The sequence below is a fragment of the Amblyomma mixtum genome, chromosome 3 (genome assembly GCF_055824585.1).
Source record: "Amblyomma mixtum isolate Tamu chromosome 3, ASM5582458v1, whole genome shotgun sequence".
In the NCBI taxonomy this organism is placed as follows: domain Eukaryota; kingdom Metazoa; phylum Arthropoda; class Arachnida; order Ixodida; family Ixodidae; genus Amblyomma; species Amblyomma mixtum.
This window is the reverse complement of record NC_143014.1, coordinates 296,616,566-296,638,354: the sequence shown is the minus strand read 5'-3', so window position 1 is coordinate 296,638,354 and position 21,789 is coordinate 296,616,566. Positions and strand designations below refer to the sequence as shown.

The window sequence follows — 21,789 nt, the reverse complement described above, 5'->3', positions numbered from 1 at the left end:
TATAACTAGGCAAATTGCACAAAAGCATCTGGAGCCAGTTATACGGTAAGCGACAGGCGCTGCCTTGTTCGTGAAATGATCAAAACAATGGGTGCCGCGGATAACGGTGCGACCATTGTATATCTGTTTTGGGATGATTACAATGAGTGCTCTATCGCCTGAGAGATACGCGCCAAAGCAATGCCCATCAGGTCAGCACATCGAACGGTGCTCTCCGCAGCTGCAAAGGAAAAGACGAAAACTCCGTCCCGTGCCTCACCCTCTCACGACGCGCGCCTTCCCTCGCGCGTTCCTCCTTTCTGCGGGCACCACACTGCTACTCCACGAAACTCGGTGATGTGACACTAACGACTGTCGCTGTAAGACAAAAATGAAAAGCATGGATACACATGGATACACATGGACTTTTTGAGCTGATATTACAGAACACTCATTAAGCAAAAGACAGGCGCAAGGGGGGGGGGGGGGGGGATGACGCCACAAATACTACCCCCAATCTTTCCTCGAACATGCAGAGAATGCATTCTCTCAATTGCTGTTTTGGAGCCATTCTGCGTATTCCATGCACCGTTGCATTTTTTTCTACAATTATATTTCCCGCCGTTTCTAGCAACGCGTAGCCGACGAATAAATTGGGACCGGCGCGTGTACTTTCCAGCTTCCTTCCCTGGCAATCAGATACGACGGCTTAGCAACAGCCGTCCGCCGTTTTCCGGCGCTGTTGAGCTCATGCCCGTGCCACGGCTGCCATTACAAAAGTGGAACAAACGGTTCGCGAAGCAGCGACCGGATTCTGTCCCGAGAAAATTGAACGGTGCGCCATCCGAACCGGCGGCGCGTTAACAAGGAAACGACGGGAATTACGCTCCGTTCGTCTCGGGTTTTTGCCTAAGGGGGCCCACTCGAACGGTTGCATCAGCGGCCACCGCAGACAGCTTGTCCTTGCACAGCGGCACCGGCCCGTCACGACTTTGCCGGAGCGCATACACTGCTGCTTGACCCTTGAGAGAGCTGTATTCATTAGTCATCGACGCGATTTCCTCCCAAGGGCCTCAAACAGGAGGCGCGAGAGGTGACAACAGGCAGCGGGGTCACTAGGGCGATTTGAGGGTGCAGGTCTCCCCCGGTGCAGCATTTAAATTGTTTGCCGCTTGCAGCGCGAGAGTCGGCGGGCGGGTGATCGACCGCTCGAGGAGACGACGCTGTGCTTGCCACTCCAGCCATTGTTTGGAATGTTGCAGGCATCGATGGGAACGCGTTCGCCACTCGCTTCCTCGCAGGTTGAGAGCAGACAGATTTTTTAAGGTGTACGCCTTACTTGCCAAAAAATAGGCGAGCGAAAACGTGCAAATGCGGACATATAAACAAATACAAAAAGATACATACTTAATGCAGAAACCGCAAAACATCAAAGAGTAATAAACCCACAAATTATAATAAAATTAAACGAAAAGAGCATCTGAAGAATGTTGCAAATGCTGTTACAAAACAAATTAACAGTACAGCTAAACCAATGAACAATGCTAGATCAAGATTTTTGTTAGTAGGTCACGAAACTTTTAAAGTTTATTTTTTAGCCATTGCGGTGCCAGATTATTCCAGTCGACTGTAGTACGAAGTACGAATGATTTTTCTAAAAAAAAAAAAAGCAAGTGTGGCATGAGTTGCGTCTAATTTTGAACGGGTGATAGCGACGTGGAAAAAAATGTATCGGGTGATTGGAACAAATCGCCGTGCAGCAAATGATGATGATAAAGTTTATGGAAGAGAGTTATGGTTGTTGGTTTGCGATATGGAGATAAGTTATTGAGTTTGGCACCTGTAATTACTTCCCAATTACTCCCTTATTACAAATTTACTCCACGTTGGGGGATTCCTCTAAACATTTGATCACCTAAACTGTTTTGTTATGGTTTTTCTTTCGCTCAAAAGACGATTGATGTACCCGGTGATGTTGTCGTGATCAGCATGCCCATCATAGCGAACCACATCACAACAATTATTTTGGTCAGGGGTTAAGATTAGGTCCAAGACATTAGAGGTATGAGGCGATGACCCATCGGGTTTAGAAATAATGTGGCACAACCAAATGTCAAGACAAGTCTGTAGGAATGCACGAGCCTCTCTGACCCTTCAAGGCACAAACGGCATGTCTCAATTAATGTCTTAAAAATTGAGGTCAATAACAATAAGTGAAACAGTATTCGGAAAACGAGCGCACACATCACTTAATGTGCGATGAAATTCGTCCCCAAAACCATCATACATGTGAGGTGGGCGGTAAAACACTCCGATTACACGGTTTTGTAATACCGCATTTCGGTGAAGCAAGCACACATTCACTGAAAGATGACACTATTGCGGGTACAGCTACAAATTCTTTCTTTACTGCAATAATGACCCAGCCGCATCCTCTAAGGAACTTCCTATCACAACGGAAAAAATTGAAACAAGATTCACTCAACAAAACACAGCTGTCTGTGCATATGTTCTTGGAGTAGGCTTTTTGTGATATTTTACTGTATTGCCTCACGTATGGTGCAAAGTGAGATTGGCACTGAAACAAAGCATAAAGATATTGCACATGGCATGGGGAAAGGGGACGCGCTGGGTATTGCTCCGGATGCCTCTGACTCTAGTGACGCCTCTTATAAAGGGCTCCAAGATAAGCGCCTGGCGTAGCTGCCTCTTTCTGGGACCAAAGATAAAATATGCGCACCCAACAATGTTCTGAGAGAAACGTCGGCGGGCTATCTGCTCCAATACGAGTCGTCCTATCGCGTAAGGCTATTATATACCTAGTCGGACTGGAGGGTACCTTGCTTTTATTTCTTATTTTGTCCCACCATAGTATCTACCGCCTTACCGCCATCACAAGGTATCGCGCGTGCTGAAACGGCGCCGTCTGACCGACATTTTTGTTACTGTATGGCATGGTGTGCAGACTTCAGTGGCTGCTCAGGAGGCTACCGAAATATGACGTGTACTTCCTACGAGTGGGCCCGTAAGGGCGCGCTGTTCCACTCGCCCTTGTCCATTGCTGTCAGTTCAGTAGCTCGCCGTCCTACCGGCTCTACGCTGCGTCGGAATATTGCGCTGGGAGGAATAACCTACAAACAATGGCTGGGTACCCGGCGTGTTAGCGCTGAGCGTTTGCACACTGAAGGTAACCCACTAAATGACAACGATAACTACACAACAGCCGACAATTCTCCCCTCCGGGGTGTCTTCGGCCAGCAGGGTAGCGGTACAGTGTTTGGTCTCGCAGACTACTGCAGCGCCGGCTACAAGGCCGCCATTACCTGCAGAAAAATGTGTGATGTATCTACCCCCGTAAAACAAAAAAGAAAAATGGGAATGACAGATGCTCATGATACACAAAAAACCAAAAAGAAACTAAAAGAGGTTATCAACAACAACAACAACAAAAACTCCTTGGAAAAAACAGCGCCAAGACGAAGGACAACGAAAAAGAGTACAACAGGACCGGCGCTGTCTATCAACTGAAGGATTTATTAGAAACAACACGCAATATGTACTCCATCGACAACCAAGAGCGCATGGCAACACCAAAAGCTAAAATGATACATCAATCACCTGGATCAAGATACTTCGGTTCACAGTCATGAACTGTTACAGAGGGAATGCTCACGCACGAGTCACTGTTTTTTCGGATATGAAAGGCTTCACTGATTTCCAGTGTTAGTTTATCTTTGTGCTTGTACAGAATCCTAGTGTCATTAAAAATGGGGGTACATGATTTTTCAGAAGAATCAGGTTGGTTATTCTGGGAACAGTTCCTGTAATGCAAGGCCAAGTTTGACGATGGAGCCCCTTTTAATCAAGTGTTGTGGTCTCTTAAGCGGGTGTTCAAGCACCTTCCTATTTGACCTATATAGGTCTTTCCGCACGTGAACGGCACTTGATACACAACCCCTTCAGCACAAGGGACAAAAGTCCGGTCATGCTTAATCTGACAACCTTTTTTTGTTTTTCTTCGTTTCTTTTCCTCTTCCCTGGCCCTTCTATCTACAATGGCGCACAATTTGCCAAGCTTGTTTGGTGCCGAAAAAAGAACATCAATGCAATATCTGCTGCCTACTTGCTTCAAACGGTGTGATATTTGGTGAATGTACGTTAGAACAACGAATTTCTTTTTTTCCTTTTTTGAAGGTTCCTGCGGTTCATGCCTTTTGACCCTTTTAATTATCTTACTGCAAGCAAATAATAAAACATCATCTGGAAAGCCCGCACTTTTTAGCCTCTGAACCTGCTGATTAAAACTTGTACTGAAAGCATGCACGCATGATTTGGCTATTTTGGGGCGTCTGTAAGTAATTTGGGTGTCTGTATAAAACGCATCTTTAGATATGTGGATGGTTATCTTGTTTTTGTCGAACATCATGACTTCAATAGGCAGGTCGATGAGTTGTTAAAGATTTTCGACGCAAGCGGGCACGGACTAACTTTCACCTTTGAACAACCTCACGACAACGAGCTGCACCTTTTAGATATACGAGGTCTGTTAGAAAAGTATCCGACCTTTGGCCGTAGAAAAAAAAAATGGGATAACTGGAGCGTTGGAAACCTAATTACCTTCAAAGTTGTCTCCTTGGGACTTCACACACTTCTCCCAGATGTGCTGCCACTGTTGGAAGTATTCAGAAAAGGCCTTTTTCGGAATGCAGTTGAGCTCAGCTGTCGTTGCAGCCATAATGTCCTCTCTTGTCTGAAATCGCGCTCCTTTCCATGGCCTTTTGATTTTGGGAAACAGCCAGAAGTCGCAGGGGGCCTTACCAGGAGAGTAAGGAGTGTGTTGAACTACAATAGTCTGTTTTTTTTTGCCAAAAAAGACTGAATCGAGTGCGAAGAATGTTCAGGAGCATTGTCGTGATGGATGCGCCAATTTCCTGTTGACCGCAACTCCGGTCTCATGCGCCGCACAGCATCACGTAGGCGACGGAGGACATCCCTGTTGTACTCTGTAATCATTGTTTGACCCTGGGGCGTGCGTACTCGTGGTGTGCCACACAGCGAGAGTCCGAGAAAGCAGTCAGCATCACTTTGGCGTTGCTGACCATTTGGCAGGCCTTCATTGGTCGTGGGGACGTGGAATGCTTCTACTGTGACGACTGGGATTTGGTTTCCGGGTCGTACCCGTACATCCAAGACTCATCACCAGCGATTATGGTGTTGATGAAGTCGGGGTCACTGTTTGTGGAATCCAGCGTGTCCTGTGAGACTTCAACACGAAGCTGCTTTTGCTCCACCGTGAGCAGCTTCGGCGCGAATTTCGCCGCAACTCTCTTCATGGCCAAATCTTCGGTGATAATGGAATGTGCAGAAAAACTACTGATGTCCACCTCTTCCGCAATTTCTCGGATAGTCACACGACGGTCCCGTATCACCAGAGCGTTCACTTCGGCAATGATCTGGCCATTTCGGCATGTTGATGGCCGACCGGAGCGTGGCTCGCCCTCCACCGATGAGCGGCCATCTTTAAACCAGTTGTACTATTGCTTAATTTGTATGCTGCTCTAAGCATCGTCACCGAAACCCGTCTGAATATCTCGAATGGTTTCCACTTGGCTGTCGCCCCGTTTCTGGCCAAAATTTGATGCATTAGCGCTGCTCCTCTCGCTCCGCCATTTTCCTTGCAACAAAAAACCGACGAGAGCATTGCGCACTACCTCACTCAAACGCTGCCTCCCAGCGACTGACGCTATCGGCAGGCGGGAAAAAATTCCTGCATGCGCACGACGGTTCAAGGTCTGCTGGTGCAAGCGCGCTTGTTTCATATCCATCAGGTGTTCGCAAAAAAAAAATAAGGTCGGATACTTTTCTCACAGACCTCGTAAGATTGACAACGAAGCAAGATCACGTGTGCTGGTCCTTCCTTCAGAGATCGGAGAAGCCTTTGCTCAGTTTTCCAAGGTTGTTAAATGTGGCATAGCAGTTTCTTGCTTAGGTGCTGCCATAGCCAAATCATGCGTGCATGCTATCAGTACAAGTTTTAATCAGCATGTTCAGAGGCTAAGAAGTGCGGGCTTTCCAGATGAGGTTTTATTATTTGCTTGCAGTAAGATAATTAAAAGGGTCAAAAGGCATGAACCACAGGAACCTTTAAAAAAGGAAAAAAAGGAATTCGTTGTTCTAACGTACATTCACCAAATATCACACCGTTTGAAGCAAGTAGGCAGCAGATATGGCATTGATGTTCTTTTTTCGTCACCAAACAAGCTCGGCAAATTGTGCGCCATTGTAGATAGAAGGGCCAGGGAAGAGGAAAAGAAACGAAGAAAAACAAAAAAAGGTTGTCAGATTAAGCATGACCGGACTTTTGTCCCTTGTGCTGAAGGGGTTGTGTATCAAGTGCCGTTCACGTGCGGAAAGACCTATATAGGTCAAATAGGAAGGTGCTTGAACACCCGCTTAAGAGACCACAACACTTGATTAAAAGGGGCTCCATCGTCAAACTTGGCCTTGCATTACAGGAACTGTTCCCAGAATAACCAACCTGATTCTTCTGAAAAATCATGTACCCCCATTTGTAATGAAACTAGGATTCTGTACAAGCACAAAGATAAACTAGCACGGGAAATCAGTGAAGCCTTTCATATCCAAAAAAACAGTGACTCGTGCGTGAGCATCCCCTCTGTAACAGTTCATGACTGTGAACTGAAGTATCTTGATCCAGGTGATTGATGTATCATTGTAGCTTTTGGTGTTGTCATGCGCTCTTGGTTGTCGATGGAGTATATATTGCGTGTTGTTTCTAATAAAGCTTTCAGTTGATAGACAGCGCCGGTCCTGTTGTACTCTTTTTCGTTGTCCTTCGTCTTAGCGCTGTTTTTTCCAAGAAACGTGTACCAACTAGCTCAACTCTCCGTTTTATTGAACAAAAACTCCAGGCTTTAACCTTCCTGCGTATGGAGGCCATTTCGGCAAGCTGGTAAATGTTCCTCCCGTGGAATAATGGAGAAAAAAACAGGCGACAAAACAAAAAGAGAACACAGATGGCACACGGGTGCTTGTAGCGTTCGGCCGTTCGGTGGGAATGGCTGTTCGGGCTGTTTGCTAGTGCCTTATTTTTATTTTTTGAGTAAGATCACGGACGGCGAGGAGCACAGGAAAGGGGATACACACACTTCTTTCTACTCATCGCCTGTGCGCTTACCCAAAATAGAAAATCCTAGCGCAAGCTCGTGTCCTCTGAATACGAAAAGTGACTATGCGCAAAGAAAATTCTGGTGCTGAAATGGCATAGCTTTCCCAGCTAATGACTGCTCGGTAATTCATTGGAACTGCTGTTCCTGCAAATGAGTGTCCTGTCCCTCTCTTCGGGCGTTGCATTCGTATTCACGGATGGTTTACGTGTATGCTCACGCTGACTCAACTCCAATCGTGTTTAAATGCAGCTATAGGCAGACAACTTGCACATTTCTCCCATTTCCACGAGGGCAATACGTAGCAAGACATAAGTTAATGGTTCGCCTCGGGGAAAGCGAACCTCCAAGACGTCATGTCGGCACATATTGATAACCGGGCTTCGCAGCATGACTCTACGAGGTCATGAAGATTACTTAACTGCCAATGACTTTCACAACGTGACGGCGGCAGATTATTTTTCTTCATAAACGAGGAAAGTTATTTTTTAAAAAATTCTCAACCACTATCTGCCCTACCCCGCGTAAATACGTTTGTTTGTTCGTTTGTTTGTTTGTTTGTTTGTTTGTTTGTTTGTTTGTTTGTTTGAAGGCTCCGGAAATTTCGACCACCTGGGGTTCTTTAACGTGCACTGACATCACACAGCACACGGGCCTCTATAATTTCGCCTTCAAGAAATTCAGCCGCCGCGGCCGGGATCGAACCCGCGTCTTTAGGGTCAGCAGCCAAGTGCCGCGACCAGTGAGCCACCGCGGCGGGGCTCCCGCGTAAATACGGTTCAGGAGACCCACAGTACACGTGTCTAACCGTCGTCGTGACGAATAACGATGACTGGATCGTGGTTAAAATCTCGGTTCCGTAATACAGTCCGCAAGGGGCCCGGTGCCAACGACCTCCGAGCGACCTCCAGCTGGGAAGAAGGGCTTCTGTTTGCGCGGCGCTCGCAGGGGCGTCGCGGTTGTTTATTGACGGAAGCGAGGGCGGCGCGTCGGAGGCAAGCCCCCGCTTCCAAACGACCTTTGCCGCTACGCACCGCCGGAGTCATTGGCAGCATTCCGTTCAAGGAGCCCGCCACAGGTCGTTTGACGCGGGCCGCGATTAACGTCCCGGAACGGCGAAAGTGCTCTTCGAGAGCTAACACAAGGGCCGCGTTTGCCTCATTTAAGCTCGAATTCAAACAGAAACCGGAAGACCGATGAACGCCGAGAACGTCGTCACGAGAGCAAACAAACGGAAACGAGGAGATGCGAGACGGGCCGCATATAAGCGACTCTCTCTCTTAGCTCTTCGCTGCTTTCTCTTGTGTCACCGTCGGGAAGAGCAGTGATCCTAGAAGAACCCTCACTGGGTAGCAGCAGTTTAACACCGAAGCAGAAACCTACAAAAGGTGACCGAACGTAAGGACAGGAGGTTTTTACGTGGCCACGGATGTACGAGAGCGTGGAGAGAATTTTAGAAAGTCATCTCAAACGAACATCGTTGGTGCAAGATATACTTCGTGCGCTGCAAGGCGTGCATGGGCGTTGCAATGAGTGCTTTCAATCGATTTTGCTTTTTGTTCACAGAAACCAAGGACGCGAAGGTGGGGACTCGTTACAGGTTAGGAATCAAACTTTTCGCTTCAGTTGATCTCCGCAAGAACCAGCAAAAAAAAAAGCTCATTTTGGTTCATCTGGGTGGATACCAATTGAGCACGAGTTGAATATAAATTACTCTGGCCCATCACATGATAAGATAGTCTAGGAATGGCGGACTTGTGCATCTGTCGAAAGGTAAGACGAAAGGTAACTATTTAGCCAAGACTAAGTGTTTACATCAATAAATCCGTGTCATCTTTATGTGTGGCTTCAATATAAGAGTTTCGATGGCGGAGTGCGAGGTTCATGCATGAATTGTAACACCTGCGGATAATGTACATGGCTGTACAAAGCTTTTAAGTTGGATTTGGGTGATCCATTACAAAATTCCGAAAACTGAGGAAATATGCACCAGTATTGCATAGTGCTTTCCTGCTAACGCCCTATGTTTCGGTGTAATGCTAGCTAAAAGTCCCAACTTCTTAAGAATAAAAATTTTCTGCATGTACAACTGCTTCTTATTTCTCTAAGAGTATGGTAAGCTACAACAACCAATGAGCTGTCCTGGAAAAACAATATACTTGCTGAAACTATAGCGAAGACAAAGCTCAGCTGGAATGTGGTGTGGCCACCATTGCATATAAGTACCCATCTCCCGAAGTAATGTTCAAATGCAACGCTAACCCCACCAGCAGTTTGCAACCATGATCAACTACTTCTGTCGTTCAATTGGCTTACAAGGCAAATCGTTGCAGAAATGGCATCATGATCGAAATCTTTCATGACTTCTACGATTGCTCGGTTTATCGACTACGTGGCGAATTATCGTCATTTGCCAGTTATCCGTTTTATCATCAGTTATTAAACAGCAAACGCATGAACACACGTGCTTAGCGGCATTTCAAACGAGAGTTTAAACGTCGAAGTAATATCTGCCTCCCTGCTTTTTGTGTGCGTGGCTTTTTACCTGATACTAATCACTGTTCACGTAAAATAGCGGTTTCTTGCTTTTATCAGTATTAGCTAAGTGCTACCGCACAGCGAGGCGCAGAAAAAGCGCAGTGAAAGCGGAATGGGGTACACGCTTTATGGACGTTAGTTAAAAATTAATCAAGTAATGACTAAATTTTCTTATGGTTAGGTAGACTGTCATGAAATTGAACGCTTGCACTGAATCATAAGAGCAGGAAAAAAAAACGAAATAATTATAGCAAAGGCTTACCAGTGGAGCATAGCTCCAGCGCTTCGTATGAAGAAGACATTTTTTTTTTCAGCCTAACCATAAAAACGTGCACGTCATGCATTTTCTTACTATAGGGTTCAGTTCCACTGGCTTTCGGGTATGTCTGGGATTCTTGATTACAACACGTCATGCTTTGAGTATTGAATTGCAACGTATAAAAAACCGAACCGTCCGTACTCCTTTATTCATTCAAATACATTATGCGAAGGCAGGCTAGATGCGTGAGATCAGACATTTATTTATAATGCTTTGTTTTTGCGAACTATGTTCGACTCATCTGAATCGAGCGGAATCTGAGGCTGGCGCGAAATCTTGGGCTCAACTAGTTGGTTATGTATCACGCGCTCGGAAAGTAAGCCATTATTTAAGCTATAAATTTCAGCTTATAAAACAATTTTTAGGCCAACGTTGGAATATGAAAGCCTGGTCTGGGAGTCTCACAGACAAACTCTGATTAATAAATTTGAAAGGATACAGAGGCTAGCAGCCTGGCTCATATTTGTCATGTTATGAAAAACGCAATCGATGTCAGAGCTTCTCTGCAGGGCAGGTTTACAACCCTCAATTCTTCGAAGATGAATAGCGCGCTTAAAATTCCGTTTTTTTTTTTTTTTGTACGCTTTGTAATAAAAACTTGAAGTTGGATTGAAAACTGTATTTACGGCCTCTTGGACGAGTATCATACCGTAAAAATCATCATCATGGCATTCAACCTTACACTCCAAGAGTTGACACTGTAAGATGGGTACTGGGATGGTTAGAGGTACCGGGCGCCGGCGGTAGACACAGAGACACAGGCCTCGCAGACAAAGAGGTCGAGCACCGAGAGCACACGCACAAAGCGATGGCAGTGCCGCTCAATACCACGGTCAGAAGTTCGTCGTTGTCTTCGCCTGAATAGGAACTTCTTCGTCGTTACAACACATTCAAATTGCCATGTCTCATTTGAACTGTTGTTCAGTAGAATAATCTTGATGCTCAGGTGCTCACAGAGTGCCTATGAGCTGAAACTTTGCACATTGGAAACAGCTGTCGTGTAATGTATTTGAAAGGTTCTTGGCCCGCTCTGCAACAGCCCGCAAGGGCTAAACAGTATTATGAATTAATAAACAAAAACAATAAATAAATAAATAAATGTGAAAAAAGGAATTTCTATGGAAACCTGCTCGACCTGGAAAAGGAAAAAGACCAGAAGGAGTTTGTCAGACAGATGGCAGGGATAACACCAACACTGCGCTGACGAATCCAAGCACAGCTTAAAACGCAAGGGAATCGAGGAGCCAGACGGGACGAAGCGTCGTGTGTCCCCTCGTTAAGCACGAAATAATTTTGGCTCTCATTCTCGGCAAATTACGGGAACATCATCCAGACATTGTGGTGAACCTGAGGCCGAATATGAAGTCGAACCGGAGGGGCTGAACTTATCGTAACACGAAGCAGAAATTACCCGAAAACTTTCGAAGCTCTCCGTAGGAATGGTAACGAGCAGAAGAAGACTTCAGCCCCAGTCGTGTTTAAAACACGGCCGGCGCCCAGTTCCCCAATGCCATAGACCACACGAATATCGCCGCAGCCTCTCGCGGGGTGTGTTTTCTAACTGCTTCTTTAATTTGACGTCTTCACCATCTTTAAACCGCTAGGCTTGTGCTTCAAAATTCCAACGCAAACGGCGCTATGTACAGATGTTAGAAAAAGAGCTGATGGCGAACGGGTCTTCAAGCATCGAAAATATGCGCGCTGCCCAGTTCCATGAGCAGAAGCCGGTGAACGCGGCAGCCTGTCCTGCAGCCAAAGGACCATGCCAATACTCGTGTGGGGCGATCATATATGCGGCAGATTGCGCTTTGCCCTTACGTGCATCTAATGCTTACACCTATCCTCTACGACGGGATAGACTACACAAATTTTATATGGCATCTTTTGACTAGGCTTCTTGTCATAAAGTCCGCACACTGAAGACCTATCCGTACGTATGGTCCACAACTCTGCGAAGGTGCCAAGGTCAGCGTGAATGTGGTGCCTCGTGAACATTTTGCTGGCTGACATTTTCTTAAAAAGGAAAACTGCTTGTATTTATTCCCGTCACACTGTGCATTCAAAATAACTCCCGATAAAAGCTGCATTACCATATCAAATATTCTCTGCAGCAGCGAGAGCTTCCGACTGCACGCAAGCTTTCTACGCGCGGCTTTCTATAAGGAGACCGGACCAGTCTATCAATTTCTAACCACACCCTTTGCTGAAATAAAAAAGGTGAAAAATAAGAGCAAAAATAAAATTAAGGAATCCTAATGCGCTAAAATTTGGACCCTTCTTAACCACAGGTACTTCTCTAAGGTATGATATCCATGATATCTGATTATCAGCGCTCATTCGAACTCGCGACTGCTTTCGTTGTAATTACTATTACTAGTTTTTTTCCCCGCTAAGAAAGACGAAGCTGTCATATAGAAACTACGCTGTTGTACGAGCCATGCCAGTGCGAAAGGTCCCCACCCTTGCCCAGCACAGTTCGAACAATGCGAGTGACTTAGGGGGAATTGTGATGGCGCGTAGGTTTCAAGTCTCTAAACTGCACGCGAGCTCTGAGGGACGCCGTAGTGGAGGGTATACCCACTGCCATCGCTGAGCACACAGGCGTCTTTTGCATTTCACCCCCATTAAAATGGGGCCACCACGGCCGGGATTGTTTTCTGTGCCCTCGGCCTGGGGCTCAGCAAGAACCAGCATAAGGACCTGATGCCCACTCGTGGGGCGCACAAGTCTCATTCTCTCTAGTGGCATTGCACAGGCATTGGCCAGGCTTGCGATCCACGACTGCTGCAACCTCAATGACAGTGCATGACACGGCTTTGCAGTATGGCAGTGGAAACATGCAAGCTACTACACAGTCAGAAGCCGAGCTTAATTCCTTGGCAGTTTTTCCTCAGAGAGAGTTCGCAACAACGAAAGAATCCACATAGCTATATTTCCGTCATGCAAAGAACTGCTAAGAAGGTTGCGAGCTGCAACGCTGCCATCTGCATCTGAATCGCTTTTACTGCGTTATAAAGTGATCATTACGAGCAGAGGAGTACATAGTATTTGTTCTCGTACTATCTTCCGCCCTTTTCTTCACCAGGGCTGTTTGGTGAGTCAAACGGCAGTGGAGGCCACATAACAGCCCAACGCTCGGCGATGGTGAGCGTAAAGGCACTGCGCCAATAGATTCAATCACAGTGGGGCTTCAGTGAGTCAAGGAAGTCGCGCTAACGATGACAGGAAGTTCTCGGCTCTTGGCTGGCGGAGAAGCGCCAAGAAACAGTTGTTTCATAAAAAAGAGTTTTGTGAGGACGGAAGCTAAGCCTTCGACAATAGCGGCGAATGTATGCAACTAAAGACGTGTTAGCCCAACAGCCCGGGCTTACGGAGCCTCATAACACCGCAAGCGAACTGCTACGGATGAACCACGGTGTAAGAATAAATATTTCTTACACCTTGGGATGAACTCTCTCGTCGAAGGACGAGTGCGCGCAGAGCTCCCTAGTCTCAAGGCATTTGCCACGTGCAAATCCAGCCCAGGGCCCTTGCGTAAGTTTGCACAAAGTTTCGTCTTTAAGCAACCACTTCAGATCCACTCAACCAAAGACGAAACGCTGATAACCAGGAAGGGATACGAGTGAGGGAAAGGCGGAGAGTGAGGTAAACAAAACGAGACGAAACAAGAACAGTGAAGCGAACGCTACCCACTGCGGTGACGCGATCGCTTCGTCGCGCCTTTAAGATTATACCTCCTTTATTTTTCTTCGCTTTCTTCTGTTTTTCCAAACCATGCTTTCCTGGGCACGTTCCGAGGAAAAGATGGAGGGAGGAAAAGAAGTCGTCGCGACAAAGGCGAGTCGCGTGACCTGATGGGTTTTGATCCGCTTTGGTGCGCCCGCTGCCCTCCCTCCCTGCGCGCAGGCGAAGGCCGAGAAGAGAAGAGCGGCGCGTAGGTGCGCACCGGCGTCGTTCCTCGCCTCGCAGCGAGAGCCATTTGTCCCAAGGGCCATTGGTCCTGCAAACAAAAGCGAAGACAGCGCGAAAGAACGAGCGAGTCCTGAAGCGTGCGCTCTGCGTCATTTCCCCGTTTTTGAAAGCGTTCCCGTTGCTTCTCTAGCTGTTTTTTTTTTCCTTCACTTCGCCAAACTGGAGGCGGAACAAGCTTGGGGGTAGAAAAAAAAAAAAGCCCGCAGAGGACACACATGGGCTGACCATCGCCGATCCTCAGGCTCTGGCGTGGAATTCGAATGCCGAAGGTTGGGTAACAGTAAGCGGATTCTGTCCTTTATAGTGGACGTAGAACAACTGATATGCACTGCTTGCGAAAAAAAAAAAAGCACAAAGCGCTAATTCAAAGCGACCTCGGGGTGGAGGGCAGGATGCATATTTCAGCTTAAAAACAGGGGAGTGCTGAGCCTAAACAAAAATTAGGGAAAATGGAGGGAAAATTCTAAGGTCTGAGTAAAAAAAGTGATGAGGGGAATCGAAGCGAGCCGTACAGGTCAGCATCTCGGATTTATACCCACTCGAAAGCTGTGGTGGCGTGGGCCCGCAATTCAGTATTGATAATTTACAGAGAACTTCAGGTTCATGTCTGCGCAGATAGTCGCACGAAAGCGGCCAGGAAGCAACGCTTGGCACATTCACAGGAGGAGCCGAGGATCAGTGATGTCAGCTGTACACAGGCAACGTGGACAGCTGTTGTTTAGGCACTGGTGGAGGTTTACTCAGGTCCGAAGGCCGTTGTCGCGCCCTTTTTGGCTAGCTGGTTTCTTTGGAAAAATGCTTTTGGTCGAAACAAATAAAAATCTTTTTAGGCACGTAAATAATCCGTATCAAGCTGCAACATTACCACCGAGTGATTTCGTGCGTTCGGCTCCTCTGGGAAGCGTTTTTAGTCTGCCATTACGCAAAGATCACTGCGCGCAGCGGCCAGATTTCAACTGACCAAGCACCAGGTTCTGCCTACTGATTTGATGAACATATTCGCTCTCGCCGGGTTAAGAGCAGCAGCTGCACACGTTTGCTTTGACAAGTCAATAATCCTTGTACAAGAGACTTAGTCGTATCAGAAAAGCATAAAAGAAATGACGAACTACATAAATTTAATGGCAGAAATAAAAATCTGTAATAAAAAGTAGTATCAAGTTTCCGTCCTTAAGCAACACAGTGGGCTGCTAGGCGCGCTGCAGTGGAAGGGTGTAAATTAATTTCGACCCAGCTGGGGTTCGCTCACCTTTTGGCACAGTCTTGCAATTTTTTTATTGGCTGATTTAGCGTGGATACCAGCCACGCAAGCCAGAAAGTAGAAATATATTCCGCGCATGCGCAGGTGCTGAATAGCCGGAACCTCTCTTCATACGAGGACGCCAGGGCGCAGTGGTTGCAACATGCATGAACTCAGCGCGTGACCTTTGACCCATGCCCATTGCCGTACAAATGCTTTCATGGGGAAAAAAAATGATGTCTTGGTTAACCAGAGCATAACTAAAGGTGAGGGCAGTAATTAGCGCGCATTAAAAGCCCTGAAACAGCTTTTTTTCTTCATTCTTTGAGCACAGACCTGTATATTCTTTTTTGTTATTGATCCTGAGTGTCCGGGTACAACAATCTAGCTTGCACTGTTTTCGCTTCGTGGCCGCAAATAGCCAGTCAGAGGCCGATTCGGTCGTACCAAACAATCAGACCCTTGACCGCCCAGAAATCTTGGCTTTTACCGTCGGTGCAGAGAGGAATATGGTCGCTTTCCGCTACTTCTTCGTTGGCAGATACTGCTCATTGTTGAAGATGCGTCCAGCACACTCGCGTGAATTTGAGCAAACTCAGTTTTCGACTTCTCCTTCTTCTACTATACTTCCACCACTAAATTTTACCCTTCTTTTACTTTACTACTACTTATTTTTATGTATAAGCTGCCGCGGCGTCTCAGTGGTTATGGCGCTAGGCTGCTAACCCGAAAGACGTTGGTTCGATTCCGGCCGCAGCGGTCGCATTTAGATGGAGGCGAAATGCTAACGGCCCGTGTACTGCGCGATGTCAGTGCACGCTAAAGAGCCCCAGGCGGTCTCAAATATCCAGAGCCTTCCACTGCGGTGTCCTTCATAGCCTGAGTCGCTTTGGGATGTTTAAAGCCGAACCATTTTTTTTTCTATCCGTGCATTACCTGCTAATTCTGCATTTTATGCATCTTCCATTTCCGTTTAATTCACGTCCGCACGTTTTCACGCACAGAAAAAGATCCTGGTACAATTTCACTGCTTCAAATAACAAGCTAAATTGAACAAGCCTTTCCGAACTTCACTTGAGCGGCCGCTAACCACAAAGCCGTGGCGTCCTTATATGAGGACATGCAAAGAATGGTGCACTACAAAGAGCCAGAGGCAACAGAGGCAGAGATGCCAGCTCTTTTAGTGAAAGCTATTGACGCGTGATCCGCTGACATTGAACGCGAGCGATACCTGCATAAAAATAACAATAAATAAATAAAAGGGGAAGCACAGAGAGCTGCGAAAGAGGACGTAGACGGAGAGGTTACTAGTGTTGTTGAAGAAGGCGCGGACAAACGAAGCCCACAGTGAATGCAAGAGCGTTCAGATAGCACTTGAGTTTTGCTTCAAAGACTGGATACGTTACACAAAAATAGGAATAGGCTAATACAAACGCCCACATTACCTTGTCCTCCAGCGTACAAGTATCCCTCATCGTGCTACTGATGTGGCGATATCGTTAATCGGTTATCGTCGTATTGATTACCGTACTTCCTTAACATCAACGTTACTAGTACGTCCGAAAGAGTAGCAGCTTTGCTCCAAAAAACTTTTGCAACGACTCCAATAGGACAGGCGGCAGCTGAGAGCTAAAAAAGGAAATCGCGCCGCCTAGACGAAGGCCGTTGCAACGCTGCGCACGTTCGCGACCTGCTCCGCGAGGAAAAAAAAAAAAGATGATCTGGCGCAAGGCGTGCAGAACGGACGCGGCCGACGCTCTGCACTACAGCGTCATACTCCCTTTACGAGGGCGTCAGCAAGTATCGATAACAGCAGCTCAGCTGGCAGCCTCTCTGTCCGGGGGTATAGCTCAGTGGTAGAGCATTCGACTGCAGATCGAGAGGTCCCCGGTTCAAATCCGGGTGCCCCCTCGCGTTCGCAGAAATGCGGCGTTTTTTTTTTAATTCCGCAGCCACTACATTGGACAAGTGAATTACACGACATGTTATTTTTGTCAATGGCGTTACCAAGTGTCGACAACACGAGCTGAGCTGGCAGCTTTCCTGTCCTGGGGTATAGCTCAGTTTTGTTCTGACAAAACGAGTGTGCTCCAGGCATTACATTTGACTCTCATTACATTTGACTCAGGCATTTACATTTGACTCTCTACCATTTGACTGAACAGTTTTTCGAGGTATTAGGTGCGGCTCTTAATTTAGATTAATCCAAGGCGTTTTCTTTGGGCCATTGGGGCACAACGCCAAGTCATTATGGCGGCATAAGCTGGGACTGCGGGACCCTTCGCTACGTAGGGGTTGCCAAATTCGCAACAGTGGAGCCTACTGGGATTCACAGATAATCTCCATAAGGCGACAAACCCAGGCTTGGTTGGGTAGGGAACTGTCAGTCTTTGCTCGGGCTCAAGTCAGCAACCTTTTTTTTATTCGCAAAACTTGCCTATGTGCTCCAGGTTCTCCGCTCCACTGTGCGAGGAAGAAAGTGTAGGAGACGAGCAGAATATTTGCTACCATCGTATGGCGTTCCTAACGGGAAGCCATGCGTCACGATAACCTATTTCTTTCTCTAGAGTGTGGTGGAATAGGTCTTGTTCCCTTATTCGTGCATCAGCTTGTTTCGCGTTTTTTTTTTTTTTTCAAATCTGCAAACCACCTTTTTTTAGTAGTTGTGCTAAATAGGCGACTCAGGGCTCATTTGCCTTCACTTATCGCCCCGACTGGATACACTCGTGAGAGGCCTTTACGGGGAATCCTTAAGGAAGTTGCTTACACCTTCAATTTCCTCACCTTTCTTTAGGCTACCTGTAGAGCCGCTCCAGAAGGCAGATGACTCAGACACTTAGAGTATTTGTTTCCTGTACCGGTGTATCGGCAGCCTTTCCTGGAGTTCATTGATCCCAGAGTTTTAAAACGTGTTAGGCGAATGTGGATTTCTTCTGCTGCAAAAACATTCTCCTTTAAACTGCCCAGATCTACGCTGCCTGTGAAGGCATGCCTTCATGCTAATGTGATGCTTGAGCCATGGACAGTGAATTGCCGCCTGTGAAGTACACCAGAGACAGTTGACCATTGTTTCATTCTGTCCATTGATGCTGTGTTCTTCTGGGACATATTACAACGAACAATTAAGAAGGACATTGACGTCACACCCTACAGCATCCGTTCTTTTGCCTGTGGAGAAAAACTGTGTTGTGCCATATGATCTATTTATGTTGCTGGGACTATTAAATAGTCGCTGGAAGAGCCGCATGATAGACAGCTACGCCGAATCACCAAGGTCGTCTAAATCTGTGTTTCGTGAACAATGCGCTTTGCTGCGGGGAGTATATGCGGCCCTGCAAGAGCCGCCTAGCTGGCTCCGCTACCTGGATGCATGTGTGTGCCTCCCAGACTTGTGATGTTCGGGAAGGTGGGGTAAGGCAGGGGTATGGTGTTCTGGTGTTTTGTGGTGTAAGCATGCTTAGCTTTTTCATTTCGGCACTATTTCCTTTCAATAAAGAAAAAGGAGAAGGGTGTATAGCTAAGTGGTAGAGAATTTGACTGCAGATTGAGAGGTCACCGGTTCAAGACCGGGTGCCCCCTGGCTCTTGCGAAAATGCGGAGTTTCTTTTTTTTTTTTCCGCAGCCGCTCCATTGGCCACGGGTATGACGCGGCATGTTGGTTTTGTCATTGGCGTCACCAAGTGTCGATAACATCAGTTGAGCTGGCAGCCTTCCTTTCCGGGGGCATAGCTCAGTTCAAAAATTGATTGAGCACTGTTGTTGGATTTTTGCCACAGTCATTCACCAAAAGTCATATTGTATTAATGCCAAAAACAGACTCTAAGGAAAAACTACGATTTATAGATGGCTAGAGACCTAGCATGCTTTCTAATGTTGATTTTAAGATCTTCGTTATAGACCGCTTAAATCTAGTACAGCTTGCAATGGCTAGTTTTATTGGACCCCATCAAACACGTGGCTTCAGGGGTCGGTCAATACAATCTAATCTACATATAGCGCGCACATGCTGCAGTATTGCAGTGACGCTCATGAGCAATTAGCACTGCTGCGAATTGACCTGGCAAAGGCGTTCGATCGGGTGTCTCGATCATTTCTTTTTGCTCTTCTAAATCAGGTCAATTTTGGTTCAGTTCTTTCTACTGGGATATGCCTTTGTTACAAAAACTGTTCAACACGCTTGATTGTTAAAGGGATACTGAGGCGGTTTTCGAATCAGCTAATTTTTTAGGGTTTTGATGTAGTGCCATTGCTGATCACGTCTGTGAAATTATTTTTTCGATTTTGGTCAAAACAGTGGCGCAATCACCAATTAAAAACGCGATGTTGAAATCTCCCGCGCCACGCGCGACCGCAGGAGAGGAGAACAGCGGAGAGGGAAACCTCGTTCATGTCGGACAACGTGACGTCACGTTGAGGAGCCGGGGATACTTCCGGCGCACCCGAGAGAGCTTTCAGCGCGCGTTGTTCCTCGTACTGCGTGCGTTGTGACGTACAAAGCGTGTCAGCCGACCTTGAGAATCAGGTTCAACACGAGGTACTACTCTGCGTTCGTGTCCACGAACAACTACGCCCGCGACTGTGTCGTCTTTCACTGTTTTCCGCAAGATCATGAGCTCGCAGCGCAAGCGCTCGCTGCTGTGACGAAGAACTCAAGCCGACCAAACAAGCGTACTCTGCTCGAAGCACTTTCGTAAGAGCGGCTACATGCAGAGCTTGTCTCTAACGTGATCTCTGGAGATTTCTGTCGAAAAGGCACGGCTGAACCATGACGCAGTTCCTTAGATTTTCTCGCGCATGAGAGGCGTGCCACCATTTCGAAGAAGCGCCTGTTCTAAAAGCAGAAATATGCTCACTAGAAACATGCCCCTGCAGAAACCTAACACAGGCTCAAGCATGTGTCGCTCTTCTCAGCTTAGGTGCGGCCAGACAACCTGAGGAGTGCTCAGCAAGGCTCGGTTAGTGATTTTATACTCGGTTCGACGTGGCCAAGCAAGCAAGCAAAGCAAAACACAATACAGCAAAGCAAGCAAGCATTGAAGCTCTTCATATGCGGCATCTCGTTTAATCGTATCTAAGCGATTAAAATGAAAGCGTTCGACGTTCTGATTTCGGATGCAAGTTTAACAGAGAAATGAATGCCAACCAAGCTTTTGCAAAAAAACACCATGTCTCGCAAACTTAGTCGGTTTCTTCATCAAGTTGTGGCAGCGAACGAGTTGCAGCTAGCTTGGCTTTTAAACACACATATAGTTGGCCACTAATTCACTGAACCTAAACTGCAAATCTAGAAAGGGCGCACGTTTCCGAGGCAGCGATTAATATTTTCTGGCATCTGCTGAACGCGCCACGAGTGAAGCAGCAGCCTTGTGCGCGTATTTAGCTTGGTTTCCAGCGGACAATGATTCCTTCAATATCCTGTGGTCACATGCCTCGCAGTGCTTGGCCACTGCGCTTCGCTAATTTTGACATCAGCTTTGTGCTGCTTCATCGTTTCCTTGAAATACTTTCTAGCCCCATCCTACGCCGGGTAGTGAGGATAGGATTTTTTGTACACAGCGCTTTGGGCCTTTTCTTTAGGATGACGCTCTTTCGGGTGAGCCAGGAGGCGTCCGGTGGTGGTAATTGACTTGAGTATTGTTCGCACCCCTTCCTTTCCGAGAATAGCAGCCGAGGTTGTGCTGGCACCTTTTACGCATGGTCTGCATACGTGTCTTTCACGCTAGCGTATGCTTGTGCCAGGCGTAGAATTTTTTGCTCGTGTCTTTTTTGCTCTCAGGTGATACGTGGAATGAACAAACTGTAACTTCATTTTCTTTGGAGGTCAGTAAAAAAATAGTCGCCATATTCGCTTTTATAATGCCACGGAAAGCTCCTATCTCCACTCAGCGCAGCGCCGGATCCGCATCGGCAGCTTCTCCAGTCCTCAAAGTGACGTCACGACCTCTCTTGACCAATCACGGACGGCGGCGCGCCGCCCGTGAACTTGCTGATGCGAACTTGCCTATGCTGATGACCTCACGTTTTTATGATCTGATAAACCCAGCATCGATGAGGTTATTTGTTTAACGGAAAACTTCGGTTAAGTGTCAGGAGCTCGAATTAATCGTTCTAAGAGTTGCGGGCACTGGTATGGTATGTGGGGAACGACATATCGAGAGGGCCCGCTTCAAATCCGCATGCCCCCTCGCGCTCGCATAAATGCAGCGTTTATTTTGTTGGCTGCATTGGCCAAGGAAATGACGCAGCATGTTATGTCAATGGCATCAGCATGTGTCATTTGGACCGGCTGAGCTGGCAGGTTTCCTGTCCGGGGGTATAGCTCGGTGGTAGAGCATTCGACTGCAGATCGAGAGGTCCCCGGTTCAAACCCGGGTGCCCCCTGGTGCTTGCAAAGTTTCCGCGTGTTTTTTTTTAATCATGCATTTCCTAACAGAAAGCATGCAGCATGCTGCTTTAGTTAATGTCCCCCCCCCCCCCCCCCTTGCATAACCAAAGGGAAAAGGCGAAAACGCAGAAAACCGCGTGTTTCGAAGCTTTCCCAGTTTCTTTGAGGA

The 21,789-nt window shown here is 47.0% G+C and overlaps 1 protein-coding gene and 2 non-coding genes across 3 annotated transcripts in view; 2 read left to right on the top strand and 1 right to left on the bottom strand.

The window, feature by feature from the left end:
• LOC149355296 (uncharacterized) overlaps nt 1-21,789 on the bottom strand; it is a 285,681-nt gene that overhangs the window by 228,716 nt on the left and 35,176 nt on the right. The window lies entirely within an intron of this gene.
• TRNAC-GCA (transfer RNA cysteine (anticodon GCA)) lies at nt 17,075-17,146 on the top strand. The gene has a single exon. It is a non-coding gene; the product is annotated as a tRNA-Cys (tRNA).
• TRNAC-GCA (transfer RNA cysteine (anticodon GCA)) lies at nt 21,545-21,616 on the top strand. The gene has a single exon. It is a non-coding gene; the product is annotated as a tRNA-Cys (tRNA).